The sequence below is a fragment of the Pseudopipra pipra genome, chromosome 10, assembly GCF_036250125.1.
Source record: "Pseudopipra pipra isolate bDixPip1 chromosome 10, bDixPip1.hap1, whole genome shotgun sequence".
Lineage (NCBI taxonomy): Eukaryota > Metazoa > Chordata > Aves > Passeriformes > Pipridae > Pseudopipra > Pseudopipra pipra.
In genome coordinates this window covers 19,348,450-19,364,390 of record NC_087558.1, presented here as the reverse complement: position 1 = coordinate 19,364,390, position 15,941 = coordinate 19,348,450, and the positions used below count along the sequence as shown (strand labels likewise).

At 38.2% G+C, this 15,941-nt stretch overlaps 1 protein-coding gene across 5 annotated transcripts in view; it reads right to left on the bottom strand.

Annotated features, from left to right (window-relative positions):
• SPSB4 (splA/ryanodine receptor domain and SOCS box containing 4) overlaps positions 1 to 15,941 on the bottom strand; it is a 159,240-nt gene that overhangs the window by 131,237 nt on the left and 12,062 nt on the right. For 3 of the 5 annotated variants that reach the window (XM_064666565.1, XM_064666561.1, XM_064666560.1), the window contains exon 2: positions 5,602 to 5,650. The exons of the other annotated variants lie outside the window; for them this stretch is intronic. The gene's annotated coding sequence lies outside the window, so the exon portion shown is untranslated. The remainder of the gene's footprint in view (positions 1 to 5,601; positions 5,651 to 15,941) is intronic. 5 annotated transcript variants of the gene reach the window in all.

The window sequence follows — 15,941 nt, the reverse complement described above, 5'->3', positions numbered from 1 at the left end:
ACATCAGAATTGAATTCAAACTTCCCCAGTGTCTGCAATTTCACTTTTAAAAGTGTGGGATGATAGAAAAAGACATTTTAATATAAGTTTCATTAATTTTAAAATATTATCATAGCAGTGATTTTACAGCAAACAAATGACACCACTCATTAGTGATGTACAGAAATTTATTTATGTTTATATTAAATAACAGGTCAATGGAAGATCGTCAATATAAGCTCAAAGATAAGCCCAACACTCTCTGCTATAGGATAAAAAAGGAGGGTGGGATAGTGAGAAGAACACAGAAAATAAGAAAGAAAAATAAAAGGGTGTTAAATAAACAACCATCACAGAAGTCAGCAAAATATACTGTCTCTAGAAGTGAGGAAAAAAAGTGGAAGTGCCAGAAGCTCCATATAATATTCTAAAACCCTTTGATACTAGTTAATGCAAGGAACTTGAAAAGTAGTGACAAAATAGTGGGTTATTGATGGAAAACAGAGGTGTGGGAATGTACTGGACTGAAAAATGACAAAAAGATCCCTGGCTGTTGCCAGGCTGTTTGGACAGCACATAGTCAGCCTGGAAAGGGGAAAAAGCCATGTCAGGGAAAACAGAAAAAATCCCAACCAAACATATGCTTGCTAGCTACTATGTTAAACTCCAAATAATGCCTCTGTGTAATCCTTTCACTAAAAGCAAATTAAGAAGTACAGTAAGCATTTGCTTACTTAAGAAGGACAATTCTGATGCCATTAACTGTTGAATAAGGGCTTAGTTCTTCCCATTCAAAGAAAAGTCCAATGAAAAAGAAATACTGAAGACTTAATGAGGACATACATTATTGTTCATCTCCCATTCTGCTACCATACAAATCCTCCACAGAATCTCAAATCATTAACAAATAGAAAAAGCAAATTACAAGAAGTTCACCCAAAGGTCAGCTGTCTGCACCCAGCCAAAGATGCAGACCCAGAGAGAGAAGGTCTTCAATGGAACCATGCTCTGTGAAAGGATGTTGGCTTGCTTTGCATAGCCAGAGTGCTTTGGGAAAAATGCACCAGGTACAAAATCCAAACTTCTAAGACCATCAAAATATTTCAGCATTCCATGAAGAAAATGTAGCAATGTTTCATTTTATATAATGCAGTATTAATTATGACAGCATAGTTAACAAAAGAAAAACATTTTGACAGAGGACATTTTTGTCCCTTCGTTTATGGAGAATTTAAAAATGAATCAACAGGGAACTTAACCAAAAGGCAGAGAAATATTGAGGGCTTAAACCTTCACAAAATACATCAGAACATGTGGGGCACTGCAAATAATATGGCTGATCTTCCCATAGAATTAAAACTGCTCTAGAAACAATGTACTGCTACTCTTACTGCTTCTTTGTAGATTTTTTTAAGGGGAGGAGAATTTCACAAATATTCTAAGTCAGCAGTACCTTTCCAACTATTTAGGATAAAGCCCACCCACTAACCCATGTTACTCCTCCTGTTCCATGAGGACATGATATGGAATAGCTGTTGGAAGTTGGTTGCAATGAAAAGGTGAACACACCTTGGCTGGTTTTTAGGTTACGACAGGTGGCAATCTAACCCTGACAGGATGGATTGGCATGGATTTACCTTGTCAGGCCTACAAAGACTCACATGCCCTGTGGATGACCACATTTTGGAAGAGGAATGTGCTTTATTATGGAATCACTTTTTGACAAAATCTCACTACTCCCCACCAAGCCACTCCAACCTGCGTGCTTTTGACTTCACCCATGCCTCCCCATCACTGCTTTTCTATTCAATTTACTTGTCCCAGCAGCCTTTTCCAACCCTTACTCATCTCCCCCTTTCTCATGCTGTTTTAAATACTGGACTTGTTTCTCACAGTCACACAGAGGAAAATATTTTGTACAAGGCAAGAAAAGACTTGCAAACACCTGATGGAGAAAGCCAGTGGGAAGAGAACTGTGTGAATATAATTACCAGTGATCCTCAAGAGGAGCAGCATTTCTAGGAAGAGCAGTGAATCCATGTTGGCTGAGTAACTTCCCAACACACCAAAATTCCCTGTCCTAGAAGGAGAATGATCTCATCTGTGTTTGACATCATTTCCCATATCAGAACAACCAAGCTACTCTCTTGATTAGCAAATGCCACACAGTGCTTTGCAACCATGTACATCAGCCCTTCCTATGCATCAGAGACTTTCCACTGAAAAAGTAAAGCAGAAACCCCACACAGGGACTTAGGCAGGGTAACAGTGGTGTCAACCTGAATGGAAAGAAGTTTTGAAGTTATCTTTTCTTTGGCTACAGCCTCTTATCGTATCTCTGCTCAACTGCTAAACAAAAATCATATTTACACAGCAGTGATATAATCAGGCGTTAACATCACAGCATGCAAACAAGAAGAAATCTAGAATGATATATTTTGTAATATCTATGGAATGAGGTTTTTCTTTACTTATTTATTTTTAAGACTATGTTCTATTGACTGAGCCATATCCTGAATTCTAACTCCCAGAGTGTGGAACTTCACCATGAGTTATAATGAATTCACAGTAAAGCTTACTAAGAGGGGAGATGCCTAACAGATACTATGCTGGCTCTTGCAGCCATCACTTGAATTCGTAATTTTGTTACTTAGCACAACACATTTGACGTGTGGATAAGAGCAATGTATTGCCACTGCAAATATTTCTATATCAGCCTCATCTAGTGACAGAACACTGTGGCTTTTTACACAGTTTGCAAGTGCAAAGAACATTCGTGTTGTCTGGGATTTTCTGATTTGAAAGTATGAAGTATAAGGCTTAAAACTATAAAGGTTGATCTGCAAGGAAAATAAGACAAAGTAAACTGTAAATGATGCATCAAATTCTTAAACACAAGTTCTGCCACTGATGGCCAGCAGCTGGAATCACAAAAAACTGATTCCATACAGCAATGGAGCACCTTACATCAAGAAAGACAACATGAAACTCAGGAAGTTACAGAAACTCCATCATCTGGGACGTGGCTTTTTTTGTTTCATATGAAATCCAGAAGGATGATAAGCCATTTCAATCAGTCTCTAAGTCATGTTTTTTAGGTGTGAAGACCAGAACCGAAAGTTATTTTCACTTAATTTTGTACAGCTGTTTGCAGACAAGTGCAGGAATTCTGGAACTGCTGGGAAAAAAATCTGACTGGCTGCTTAGTGCCTCTGGTGTGAGAGCTACAACGTGACTCAAGACTGAAAACAGAAGGAAATGGTGTTTTGTTTCCATAGAATCAATCACTATGGATTGCCTGACAAAATTTTCTGGCACTGGAACAGAACACAATAAACCAGATCTATTAACAAGCCTGGGAAGCACAGCTGGGGTATGCCATTTGCCTCATGGAGGGAGATGTTCTCCAAATCCTTTTCCTATAAGGTGTGAGAGGTTCACAACATCATAGAGATTAAAAGAAAAAAAAAAAAGAGAGAAAGTAAGAAAGAAAATAAAGATGGTTAACAGAATACAAAGAGAAGGCCTTACATTAATTTTTGTAAATATGGAAAGATGCACCTGGACCTGCCAGAAGCACCTCCAATTCTGCTGGTGTGTTAATGGAGCTTTCCCACGCTTCTCCATAATCAGCAACATTAGGGCACAGTAGGCATTCCTCACGTTGTTCTCCCCTTCCTTGTGTTGCAGGAATGTGTTGCTGCACCCTGAGCTGCAGCAATGTTGGTGCCTGGCTGCTGCTCCCCATGTTGGGGATGAACACACTCTGCAAGGTCGGCTAGCTGAGACAGTAAGAGCTGCAAATGAAAGCCACCTTTCCCAGAGAAAACTTAAGTGGAAATCAAAGTCAAGTGGCAACTTGCAAGCTGATTAGACTAGTAACAAAATTCAGCTACATAAAGCCCCACTGAAACAGCTGCCTCGTGGTTATTTGACTGCACACCAGTCTGGCACTGAAGAGAGAAAAGAAGGTAAAGTCTATTCTGCATAATGAAGTCCATCTTCTGAAAAGAAGATGGGAGACTGAAACACCTTCAAGAAGCTGCATCAAAAACATGTGCTGTTACTTCCATGCCAAGAGTACTGGAAAAGTTTCAAGAAGGGATTTACTAGATCCACAGCAGAGATGGATACACGAAAACGTGTTACAAACCAGGTGAAATGGTAAGCAGGTGACCCATTTACTACTCCTTAACAACTTACCAAACACGATCCCACCTGAGGAACTGACTGCACAAATATTCTTAGATGGGGGGAAACATAAATGCTGGCTTCAATATAACAAGAAAAGTGTTGCTGTGTGTTTTCCTCTGTCAGCTCCAGCTCTTCCCAAATGACGATTTCCTCTCATCAAACTCCACATCAAAAGGCCCAATGGACTATTGATCCTTGCAGACCATTTACCACAGCCTGGCAGGTACCAGCAGTCTGCAGATCAGAGTTTCGTAACTCTAGGTCTAGAAGCATCATGGTAATGATATTAGTTACAGTAATTTCAAAAAGTCACAAGGTAAAAAAAAAAATCAAACAAAAAACCAAAAACCCAAAACCAAAACACATTAAATCCTTGCTAGCTAAATCCTAAGAACAATATCTTAAGGTGAAAAATAGAAACACAGCATCATCTAGTAACAGTTAATATCTCTTGGGATCTCCTGCTTTGGAAGACATCATGGAAAACCCACAAAGCTACACCAAGGTGAAATACATAATGAAGACAAAAGAGTTACTGCTCAAAGAATCCTTACTAACACAATAGGCAACATCCAAAGATAGTGGCAGACTGAGATGTTAAGCCAGTTTCTTCTCCTAGGGTATTTTAAAGGCTTATAAATTAAAGGCATGTACAATGGTATAGACATGTAAAGTATTACATGAAGGCATAACGTTATTATTAACCAGCCAAGAATGTGTGCATTGCATTAAACTCCCATCACCCTGTAAGCATCCACTCTGTTCCCATTATCCTGTATGCTCTGAAATGTGCGATTACATTAATCTTTGCTGCTGTAATTATTCCTGGTTGTAATTAGTAACAGCTGTGACATTCAGACTGGAGTTCCATAAGCAATAAAATTCTCCCAGAGTTTAATAAGCAGAGGTTTTGTAATTTTATGTTGTGCTTGTGAAACTCCTAAGGAAACTTCACGTGTTGGAATACAATCTCTTCTCCATCTCTTTCTACAACATTATGCTCCAGTACCTCTGCTTACAGAATGTTTTACAATTGCTGTTTCCTGTGCAGTCCCAGCTTTCTCCCACTGATTTTCCCAAGTCTCCCTGGAGGTGCAGGGAGCAGCCTCCACATTGTACATCACAGAATGCAAACCCTTTGGACCATGAGGAACAGCTAAAAATGGAAGCTTTCCCCTGAATGTGCAGATAACCTTAAAGTCTATAAATAGTTATCGAAAGTATAACTAAAAATATTCATCAAAAAATCATTTCTTTAAATTCAAGTGTTGACTTTGAAGCTCAGATGACAACAGCTTGAATGTAACATGGGTAATTTCATAATTACATAGTATAAGCAAAACCATTCAGTCAACTAGACTATCCCAGAGTTCCAGCTATCTTTCGTGTGACAACAGATCTACTGAACTCTATTCTGCTCCAAAATACCTTTGCTTTCCTCTGGCAGTTTCTGCAGGAAGCCCGTATACTCTCAGTACTAAAAAAAAAAAAAAAAAAAAAAAAATTAAAAAATTAATACAGCACAGACTTGTTTACTTTCCAATTCAAAATAAAAAATCCTTTCATTACATTTATTTCCTTTCCACTTGACAGAGAAAATAAATAGATTGGGGTTTTTAATTAATTACCTGAAGCTTCTGAGAAAAACTATAATAAACTAGAAAACCCATCAAAACCCCATCATTTGATTGTCAGAACCTATGTTTACAATTACAGAGTATATACATTGTATATACATTGTAATATACAATATACAATATACATTGTAATTTATGGAGGAATATACAAGGCAATATAAATATTACATTTATATTTAAAAAACAGGTCAAAAAACGTTTGTGAAGTATAGCCTAACAAAGGAATAATATAAATTTGTGTCAGCATTAATAACTGCCCAACAATACACTCAATACTGCTTGAGACTTTAAAATGCGCAACAATAATTCTGTATCTTTCTTATTAGTTAACTAACTTGAATTGAAATATAATTCATATTTCAATGTGGAGTGGGAGGTAGGGGGGAGGGAGAAGGCAGTGAACTTCTGACATATCCATGTCTTACTGATTTTTTGTTTTAACTAGGAAGTCTTGAGATTAAAAAAAAAAATCAGAAATGTTAAGTTTCCTTTATTTAGAAAGCAGGAAGGCTTAATTCACTAACCTCTAATCTGGAAAAAACAAAATACTAAGCTGTGTGCTAGTACAGTCAGAGATCTTAAAGAATTCTTTTTAAAAGAAGACAGAATAGAAAACAATTAAAAACTTCAGAAATAAGTTCTCAAACATCCTTCACGCAGAAGATCAGCCCTCTGGAGCTCACTCATTTCATCTCCCCAGGATCTACCCGCTCACAAAGGCCAGCAGCACTGCATACATATTCATAGCAGTCCTCTTGCTCTGCATTAGGCAACTTCATTCAAATTCATTACACTGAAATCAAAGCCAAATTCCCAGATTTTATGCTCATTTAGAGAATGAAAAAAGTCTTTAGGAGGCATTCTAAGCAGTTCACAGTTACTGTGCTGTGGGGATTATGAAATAATTCAGATTCGTCATTGTAGATTATATCACATGCAAACATGGATGAAGATGTAAAAGGTCTAAACCTCTCCACTGATCTTGTCAGGATTTTCTTAGATCACCCTGTCTTCCCCTCACAACCCATCATATCCTGGGATTGTGCCTAAACCCAGATGCAGAAAGCGAGGACATCACTACCCAGCTATCATCTTGGAAAAACTATTAATAAATTCAGTCAAGTGTCTGGTTAGTTTACTTCCATACCTGATATCCTACATAACCTTTGTAAACACTGACTCCAGCACCAGTTTCCACAGTCTCACAGGAGCTGTGGTTGAAGAACTTCTGAGCAATGTGTTGCTCACAGCTAAAAGAGGCAAAGCTGATGCTGCTACGCTGGGTCTCATCAGCTACTTCTTATTGTCCAACTCTCCTTCAAAGTGGAAGGGAAGGCAGTGAAAAGCCAACTCATTATTTAAGATCTTCCAGTGACTTTCTAGCTAACACTGCAGTGGTTAAAACACTTGGTTTTGAAGATACTGATGCTGAAAAATTACTGACTTTACATGCAGTAAGTGGCAAAACCGAAATTATACAATGTATTAGCGATGACATAGCCTAACATCACATATCAGAACATTAGGTGTCCTGGGTTCAGAATTTTCTTTTAATTTAATATTCTTTCCATGCTTGTACAGCCAAAGAGCTTGTTGAAAACTGCTTTAATAAAATTACCCAGACACAGACTCAGCCTGTAGTACAATTCCATGAAAACAGAAGTTAATAAAGAAAACACTGGAAGAAGCTGAACTACCATAAAGAGTATGTAATTACTTTGTGTAGGTAGCAGAAATACACTTACTGGCTTACATGCTGCAGATCCACATAATAGCTATTAACACCTTAGGATACACATTTCACATCCCAGTACTACTTTTTTAACTGCCCTTCACTGCTTTCCCCAGGTTTCCTCCTTACCCCTATAAAAGACAAAACCCACAACAAAACTAATCAACATCAAGACATGGATCTGTAGCCCATCTGCAAGGATGTGTTTACCCATCAAAAAGCAGATCCAAACCAGAGACACTCAATTTACATGACCAACTCAGAGCTCAGATAAACTAAATACCCAGATGTCAGACTAAGGAGCCATGTTCTTTGAGAAACGGCCCAAATTGGATTTAAAAGACTAAACAGTGATTTAATTATTGAAACGTGGACGTGGATCTGACTGGCTGCAGATAAAGAGGCCAATGCTATAAAAAGTTGTTCACAAAAATTAAGCCTTCTGCACAAAGTCTTATTTCTCCAGCGCCGATTACTGCAGTTGTGAGGCATCAGTTTTACTCACCACACACTAATTGCTTCTCTCAGACCAAACATTAACTTCTCAGAGAAACAAACCATTAGAACCATATATCTTGGGCCTGAAGTATAACTTGAACACTGTTTCAGTTTGGCCACAGGCTGATTCTCAGCAAGAAAGAGGTTGGAGGCCAGAGCTTATTCTAACCGAGTAATCTAAGCCCCCATGCTGAGCAGCTCTTTTGATACTCCATGGAAATTTTTTTCACTTTTCAGTTTACAAACATTTCAGAGATGAAACTGAGAACTACCTTTATATCATATCTTACCAAGGTAAATCAATTATCAAGAATGCATCAAATTTTTCAATTTTAAAATTAAAATTTTAAAGTAAAAAACCCAAACAAAAGACTTTTAAGTTGAGTTTCTCCTCCATGTTAATTTTTCTCCTCTTCTGTAAAGATGGTTGGTAAATAATTATCCTCAAGGCCCAAATTCCATATAATATACAAAAAAATTTCTGGAATTAACCCATCAGCTACTTGACATTCATTTCAAACTTTGTTTTTATAAATTGCATCTTCCAGATTTACAGAAACAGAACAGAGAAAACCAAATCATACATGCTGTAAACAAGAAATAAGAAAGCAAGATTTTAATTTTATCCTGCATGACAACATGCAACCACAGGTTTGTAATTGTGGAAGCTGGCAAATAGACCCACCAGTGCAATCCTAAGGTTTGTAATGACATTCTCTCTTGACACTGCCCATACAGAGCTGTACTGTATAACGTATATTTGTGGCTTAATTTTGTCTGAAAACAGAGAGATACAGAGGCAAAAGAACCCACTGAACTGCCAGCTGGCTGTATAGCACTGGGCTTGCTTCTGGTAATAGGCTAAATGAAGAAGATTTGCAAACATCCTCACAGTTGAATCCATCCCACAGTGATCATGATGTCTCATCTTCCACCGGTTTTGTGAAGGAAACATGTTCATTCACCTGGGAGGCTTTGAATTTCTAATCCTCCTGAAGTCACAGGATGTACACCAACTACAAGGATTTTACCACTGGTCCTCTGGAATACAGTGTTTGATAGTATTTACTGCATAAAACCTCTAAACTGGAGTATTATTATTAGATAGACAAAATGCAGCAGCAGACATTTGTTTTCAGAAAAACTATAACCAATACAAGCTACACTGGCTGCATATATTATTTTAATACTACTCAGCTGTGTTAAAAGAGACCCCCAACGCTCTGCTTATCCTTGGGTTTTCCAAGCCAGTTGGTGCAGGCAATGTACCTGGAGGGCATGGGGAATTAAAACATTATAGAGAAGTCAAAATCAGCTGCAATTTCCTAGAGTCAGTGGTAAAGAAAAGGGAAAGATGCTCCCCAAGAATTCATCTTTCCTTGATTTAAATCTCCTCATCATTCCATGAGTGATCAATCTTAGAATCTTGTTTGTTCACTTTTAAACTGATATTTTGGCTAGAAAAATGCTAGAGAATTTGACAAAACACATTTAATATAATGTTTTTTCCTAAGAGTAATACTAAAAATTAGTACTAATTGGTTTTGGCTAACTTCATGGTATTCTCAACGTGTGAAACATGCAGCAAACAAAGCTTGATTTCAAACAGGTTTTTAAGAATTCATCAAAATCCCTACAAATCAAAAATCAAATAACAAGCCATTGGTTATAGTAAAGATTAAGATTTTTATGACAGATTATGACAGGAAAAAAACCATCAGCCTAGTAGATCAGCTTTCAAAAAATTATTTTCATCCTAAACCTAACCTTCAATATAATTTCTTTCTATTTTGCATTTTTTCCTGTTTTCTCCAAAACTAGGTTATTTGCCAATTGGCCAACAGCTCATTCACAGACACTGCTCTGACTTCTATTTTAAGCAGCTACCTTCTAAGAATGTAAATAATTGACATTTTTTCCCTCATCTCTGACCTGGTAAAAAAAAAAAATCCCTTGGAATAACTAAATAAAACTTTCAGTCAAGACAAAACATACTTAATAACGCGACTGTGAAGGGTGAAGAGAATGAAGAAAAGGTTCAGCAACCAGAACCTTCTCTCCATCAAAGAACTGTATTAACTGCTCTGAGTCAAGCACTTGGGTTTTTTTGGGAGCGGGGGATTTTGGGGGTGGGAAGGGGTGGAGTGGGGAGGGAAAATTATGTTAAAACCCCAACCAAAACAAAATACAACCCAAGAGTTATTCATTACCTTGGCTTTAATTTGCTCTCCCATTAGTGGGTGGCAATTAGCTCTCCATCACAAAAGGAAGTGAATTTGTTCCCATCCTCAGGAGAATGCAAATTTCTTCCTCCCGGCAAAGGCCTGCCACGTTCTATAGCAACGTGCTGCCATACAAATGAGGCACATCGATTACCCTTTGTAAACAGCACTTGCTAAATCTTACAGTGATTTTCTACCAAAAAAAAAAAAGAAAAAAAAAGAAGCTTTGATACCTCTTTGGCTTTATACAACATCACTGAACTGCCTCACCTAAAGCAAAGGCTTCACCTAATGCCGTTTAGCACACCCAAGGATGCGTGGGAAGAAATATCTGGAGACTGAACAATTAGAGGTAATTTACTCTAGGGTTTCTAAGCCTGAGGGTTAGAGATCCCACCAGTTTTAGCACCTGACAGGTCAGCTGTCAGTCCTGCTGTGGCTTCAATGCACAAGGGCACCTGGTACCTGCATCCCTTTCTGCTGACAGTGGTGTCTGGTTTGATGCTGCCATCACAGCTCTGCCAAGCGAGAGCACCCTGTTGGTGCTCTGGTACAAAATCAGGCAGTGATGGAATATTTTGGAGTCTACCTTATGTATCTATCCCATAGCACACTTACTAGACTGATAAGACGCAAGCAATCTCCTCTGTTAGCAATTTCAACCTAACACTAAAAGTTTTGTGGAAATACTTCACCTCAGGAACTGGGTTTAATGAGAAGCTGAGGCCATTTCCCAGTTCACACATTGCTCTCATACCTGCCCTGCATAAATAAAACTCAGCATAAACAGATCTTCCTGAAATACAAGATAAAAATTAAAAGTTGAGTTTGATGCTAAATGAAGAGACATATGCCTCACATGACACACTGCAATTTGCTCCGCTGGCAGTGATTAATATGTGGGGGGTTATTTCTGCACTTGTATCTTCTGTAATGTTACAGCATGAATGTTTTACAACTCTACAAAACTAGGTTGAAACGGTATATACTAGATAGGCAAACAACATCTGGTCATAGCAGACACTTTTTAGATCTAAAGCCTAAGAAAAGAGAACAAAAATTAAACAGAAAAAAAAACTAGAACAAAACTAAAGAAGAAAGAAAGCATGAAAATATTGTTGTCATGCTCATTTGAAACACTGACTAACTGAGGAATTTTGAAGGTGAGATAGTCAAAATCATTAGCAACACTTAGAGCTAACCAATTATTGTAGAAATATTTACTCTATTAGCATTAACAATGAATTAAGTGTGGTTACATAATTGAATTACTGTGAAATTGAGTTCCTTTGAAGAAATACAGGAAAGTAAAACTTGTTTTCTAAAATTGGATTTCTTATTGGAAAATGAATTAATTATGAGACACAACCACATGTAGGCATCAAAGCAATGCAGTTATTTTTATAGTTGCAATGTTGCTAATTATGGAGGGAAAGCATTAGAGGCATTAGCTGTTATCACTAATAAACTTAAACCTGATTTTTCTATTAAGTACTGATGAATCAAAAGCAGACAAAAAATCAAAACTATATATATAACATACGTGATTTAAAACTGTCTTGTCATTAAAACACAGCTTTTAAATAAACCACTACTACTACTACAGAAAATGAGCTAGTTTGTCACTGAGTGAAAACCTTGTCCCTGTGCATGACTGTGACACATTAACAAGCTTCTTAACAGCCCAGTCTTTCAATACTGGCATGATCCAATTTTTACATTTATCTGCTGTGCCTTGAACTCTGCACTGGACTCACCACAGGGACAAACAGCACTGATCTCCAACTTCAATATTTCCCAAGGCCATAGCTGCTGGAATTATACTGAAATTGGTATATATGGAAAAACTACAACAAGTTGTACCCTGTTTTATGTACACCACTAAAAAGTTAAGATTCCCATCAGCAGGAGAGTTATGTTGTTTAATTTAACACCTGACAGTTTACTGGTTTCACACATTAAACTTACTGCCTCATTTTATTGTGCTGCCATTGAGACTGAACAGATTAACTCCCTACCTAATTATTATTACCAAATTGTACTTGGCATGGGGAGTCACACAGCACCATTAATTATCTGATAATGGAGAATTTCTTAATCAGCAATAAATGCAACGTTTTTTGGACTACACACTCATACAATCTTCAGTCTCTTCAAACAAATGTCAGCTTACAGTTACTACTTTTCTGAAATGCTTTTTATATAACACTTGGCATCTGTCAGTGAGACAAAACCCACATCTGCATATCCACTTTTCAGGAAAGCAGCAGCTGAGGTATGGCCCAGAATTTACAAGCAAAGAGAGCACCAAAAATTTACAGAGCCCCAGGCTCCCTTGTGTGGCTGCTACTGTGGGTTGAGTTGCTCAAATGTTCTGCTGATGCTCAGCATGGCTGGGATGGTTTCAGTTTTAAAAATCGTGTGAAAAGAGGTCCCTAAACATATTGTGAGCATGACAGACCAGACACTGCCAAGAGATCTGACCCCTTATAGTTACATGTGTGCCTCAGAGAGGCAAGTAAAAAGATCTTGGACTCTCCACAGCTTCACTGTGCCTTGAGATCCTTAGTATTTTTCATCTTTATAAAAAATTTAAGTTTAAATAAAAAAATGCTGGAAAGAATCAGCATTTCCATCTTAAATACCTTGAAGACTTTTGTTTTTGGAGAAATTAAGGTACTGATTAAGCAGAAATCTATTTCCATTTTTGAAGATACCTATAGAAACTTTAAGTGTCCTCTAAAATGGATACATATGGCCAGGAAAATCACCACTTAAAGCAACTGTGGCTTTCATAGAATTTTCTACAGGCTTTATTTACAATTTCTTTTAATCAGCAGTGGCAGTGTTAACATCTGCACCACAGCAATCTTAATCAGAAACGCCACACTTAATTCTGTCAGTATTCAGAATCTGCTCTCCTAAAAGCTCTTCAGTGTTTAGGTATCTTGGTGCTCTAATTTAGTGTTCAACTGGCTGTAATTAATCAAGTCATGATGTAATAAAACCACACGGATGTTTCCATTCAAAATGGTCAAACAGTAAGTATATACTTAGCCAAGGAACCAAAATCTGCCTAGAAATGTTTACAGACCCCACTTAACTTACTGACATTTTAAAATACCACATGTCCTGCAAGTTTACATTGACTCAGGCAATGAATTTTCTTGCACACAAAAGACCATCCAGCCTTGCTGCTCTGACAGCTGAGTACCTGTAGTAACAACAGCAACCTCACAAAGTTGTACTTGCTCATTTAGAAAATGTATTTGCTACAATTCCAGATGGTTAAAAGTGTTAGAAACACGGGCACCGGGTTTGCTGATGTGGATAAACTCAGCAGGTGTTGGTTTATCATCCCAGAATGTTACAGCTCACCCAGACCTCACAGCAGCCCAAGGAAGCAGCTGCCCCCTCCCTGGCTGAGGGCACACGCTGGCTGGTGCTGCAGCAGTGGGTGACCCACCATCAGAGCACATCTGCCAACTCCAGAGAAACATAATCACCCCTTTGGCTTAAAATACAGGTATGCACTTTCACACTACCTAACTTCAAGCTCCTAACTCAAGTGCCTGAACATCAGTTAGAAACAGAAATGCCTATAGAGCAGTCCAGAACTACTAAAATGCTGAAGCAGCTTCTGAAAGCATCATTCTGTTCAGAGGCAAGATTTTTATTTAGGGATTGTAGCTCATTATGTAATATTAGTTACAAATAGTAATGAATCAATCCATCTAAAACTAATTTCTACACCAACCAATGCCAGCTCTTTGCAGAATCATTTTGCCAGTATGACAATAGCAGCTTTTTGTTCTGTTCAATTGTGCCAGTGTAATCACAGCCATGAACTATTTTTACATGTAACCCCATAGTCAGCACAGTGCACACGCTTCCTCTCTCCAGCAAAATCAGCTGTATTGGCAAAAGGCAGTTTGGGTAATGTAATTACCATGATATCCAATGCTTCTGCATGAACAGACAAGAGGCAGAGTTGAAAACTCCCCTTCCCTTGCCCACTTTCTCCACAGGAAAGTTCTGTAGCAAGGAAGGCACACTGAATATCTAAAAAGTGAAATCCTTCTCTCTGCTACTGGCAGTTTGTTTTTTCCAGCAAAGTCTCTTACATTTAAGTTTCACAATTACCTGAGGTATTGCAGGGGAAGAGATGAAAAGAGGATTTCTAGACCCCACAGGCAACATTTTCAGGTTTTATGTGTTTTGCAGGCCTTTTTTGTCATTTTTCTGCATTCTAACCTCTGTACAGCTTGACACTGCTGCATAGTTATTCCCAATTTCACGTCTGGTAGAAGTTTACTAGCATGCCAGTTTTTCCTTCCACTTAAGTCACAAGACAGCTTTATTCAGATCTAACAGTGACCTCCAAGGTATCAGTCCTGCCTCCCAACAGTTCAATACTTCTCTAGCTATCACTGCTCTTTTTTTTTTTTGGTCAAACTACTGGTACAGTCAATGAGCAGCAACACAGCCCTGTTACTCTGACAGGGATGAGCAAATGGCTCTAGAGGAATGCAGGATTCCCAAAGAGTAATTGTGTACATCCCAAATTGTTTCTTTGATGTCTGCAGCCCTGATGTCTCACTTTCTAGCCAGCTCTGACCCCAGCTCTACATTGCCTTCAGAGTAAAACCAAGGCAAAGAAATGATGAATTAAGTCCTTGGCAGAGTAAGTAGATAATAGCATGAAAAGAACAAAAAAGCACCTTCCTTAGGATATACAACACAAATATTTCTCTGTGACCAAACCCCACCAGTTCAGCTGTTCCAGGTATGCCAAATACAATCAACTCAGCAAATGCTATTGCAAAGGGAAAGCAACCAGTGATCATTTCCTGCTGGAAGTATGAGCAGATGCCTCATCATACTCTTCCTAAAAAAGGGAAAGTCCGATGTAAAGCGACACTACCCACATCTAGAAGAAAAACAGAAAGAGCGAAAAAAGGTAATTAAATTTTTGGCCATTAGCCCAGCTAGTGTTTACTCCAGGGAAGAATTAAAAAAAAGGTGCATGAGATTACACCTGGCCTGAAAAGCAAAAACATCTGCTGAACTCATAAATGATTGGATTAGTTCTGCCCCAGGAAGCCAGCCTGGTATACATACCCTCTACAGACCAGTTTAACTGTGCACAGGAAGAAATAGAAAAAGTTGTGCTGAATTAATTTCCCATTAGAAACAAGGGGGAAAAAAAAGAAAAACATTCTTAAATGCTGAGTGCAGGTCCCTTTCACAAACTACAGCATAGCTTGCACTTGACAGCACATTTCTTTTTAAAGGACACATTCTAAGGACTGCCCACAGGGATAGTTCAGTTCAACAGTTCAAATGGTTCATCCATTTTGTGTTTGTTTTAACCAAATTGGCTGATACACTGCAAATCATTTTTCTAAAATTTCCCTAAGCCAGTCTGTGGAAAAAACCCCCAACCAATCAAAAAAACTCCAACCCCCCAAGTCACTAAATTCTTGCTTTGAGCTGTACAGTAACTGGGACTGCTTAACAAGGTCTTTTGCATTTTTGCAGCCAAATTCAAAAAGATACACTTGGGAACCAAAGAGTCAAAGTGGCCTGGAGTAATCACTGGACCTTGTGTCTCTGGTCCCTTGTGTCTGGAAAACTTTACACCAGAACTCAGCAATACAACTCCTCACTGTGCCCTTT